The sequence below is a fragment of the Rattus rattus genome, chromosome 10, assembly GCF_011064425.1.
Source record: "Rattus rattus isolate New Zealand chromosome 10, Rrattus_CSIRO_v1, whole genome shotgun sequence".
Classification (NCBI taxonomy): domain Eukaryota; kingdom Metazoa; phylum Chordata; class Mammalia; order Rodentia; family Muridae; genus Rattus; species Rattus rattus.
Window position 1 is genome coordinate 22,091,760 of NC_046163.1, and position 1,998 is coordinate 22,093,757.

At 31.7% G+C, this 1,998-nt stretch overlaps 1 pseudogene; it reads left to right on the forward strand.

The window, feature by feature from the left end:
- Window positions 1–928: 928 nt before the first annotated feature.
- Window positions 929–990, forward strand: LOC116911895 (annotated as a pseudogene).
- Window positions 991–1,998: the final 1,008 nt, after the last annotated feature.

Genomic DNA, 1,998 nt, shown 5'->3' on the forward strand with positions numbered 1-1,998 from the left:
ATACATAAAATATCCATCAAAAATAAAATTAAAAAGAATAAATAAATGTAAATAAATATAAAATTTTAAAATGGAAACAAAAAAGCAAAACTTGGCAATACCCTTCCTGTAATGACCATCATAACCATGCTGACCATCACAACCACTACTACCACCACCACCAATACAACCAACAGCATCATCTCTAGAATTGTCATTCCAGTCATGTATATTGGATTGGGTCGATGTAAATAAGACACAATGAGGGTAATTTTGAACTACCAAATTATTAAATTGGAAACTATTGGATACAATAAGTGGCAAGTTCTATAACTTGAAGTATAATTTCCCTGGCTCTGATTCACTTGTTCTGTCTGCCATTTTCTCTTTTACAAGACAGTGTAGAACACTGGCTTGTTTAGATGAACTTAAGCCAATCTGGAACCTGTCAAACAATTGGCTATAGTTCTCAGAATGACTTGAATAGTAATAAAATTATATTTGCATAGTTGAGCATTCTTTAGATGATTATGGAGAATAGATTCAAGTTGTTAAATAAAATAATGCTTGTCACTAGTGTCTCTTCACATTTGATTAAAATTTGTAGTACGTATATCTTTGATTTTGAATACAGCAAATATGAAACATTTCACTTTCTTGAGAAGTCTCTCTTCAACATTAAGTGTCGATTTAGAGGAGTCTCTTTGAAGATAAAGGCAGATGAATAAATATATTTGGATAACTCTGGGCAGTTCATAACCTAATGAGTCTTTAGTTTCTTATAGGACTTACCCCCTCATTTATTTAAAGCAATTTTAAATGCATTGATTTAGAGTGTCTTTAAATTAGTCATTGATTTTTTATAAATGACTGAATTAAAGTTTACCAAAGAAAGGAATAGAAACTACAAAAATCCCAAATCTGGTACTCGCTTCAGCAGCATGTATACTAAAATTAGCATGCCCCATGCACAAGGATGATTTGTAAATTCATGAGGTGTTCCATATTTTTTACCTTCTTCTCAGCACCTCATGGAACATTCTCTATTATTGGCCGTGTAATCAGACACAAAACAAGCCGCAACAGATACAAGAAGATTATAATAGCCCCATGCATCCTATCAGAACACCAAGAATTAAGGCTGGTTTTCAATAACAACAAAAATGACAGAAAACACACATATACATGGAAGGTGAACAATGATCTACTCAATGATAACTTGCTCAAGGAAGAAATAAAGAAATTAAAGACTTCTTTAAATTTAATGAAAATGAAGGCAAAACATACCCAAACTTATGGGACACAATGAAAGCAGTGTTAAGAGGAAAAATCATAGCTCTGAGTGCCTCCAAAAAGAAACAGGAGAGAGCATACATTAGCAGCTTGACAGCACACCTAAAAGCTCTAGAACAGAAAGAAGCAAATACACCCAGGAGGAGTAGAAGGCAGGAAATAATCAAACTCAGGGCTGAAATAATCAAGTAGAAGGAAAAAGGACTATACAAAGAATCAACAAAATCAGGAGCTGGTTCTTTAAGAAAGTCAACAAGATAGATAAACCCTTAGCCAGACTAACCTGAGGGCAGATGTGTAAGTAACTGCAAAAAAAGACAGAACTGTTTTCCCAAGGAGGATAGCGTCAATCCATTTATCTAATACCAAGCTTTCAGCTTTGAAAATAAACATGGAAATATAGTTATACAGACCTAGGGTACTTAATATATTTAGTAATATATTCTAAATCAATTAACACAGTTATAAAGGAAGTAATAATTTATACATACTTATATGGCTTTTAAAATGCAAATCATTTTACAACTTTTGAAAATTAATATGTCCTGTCTTAATCATTAAATAAAGTCAAATTCTTTGGCTACATTCAGTGTGTTACCATTATAAAAAACTTCTAAACACTTAGGTCACTAGTAAATGATAAAATTAAATTTATGTAGTGATATTAAAAACATATAATATTGGATGGGAAATATACTTACCTACATATATAAAATTTACAAACAT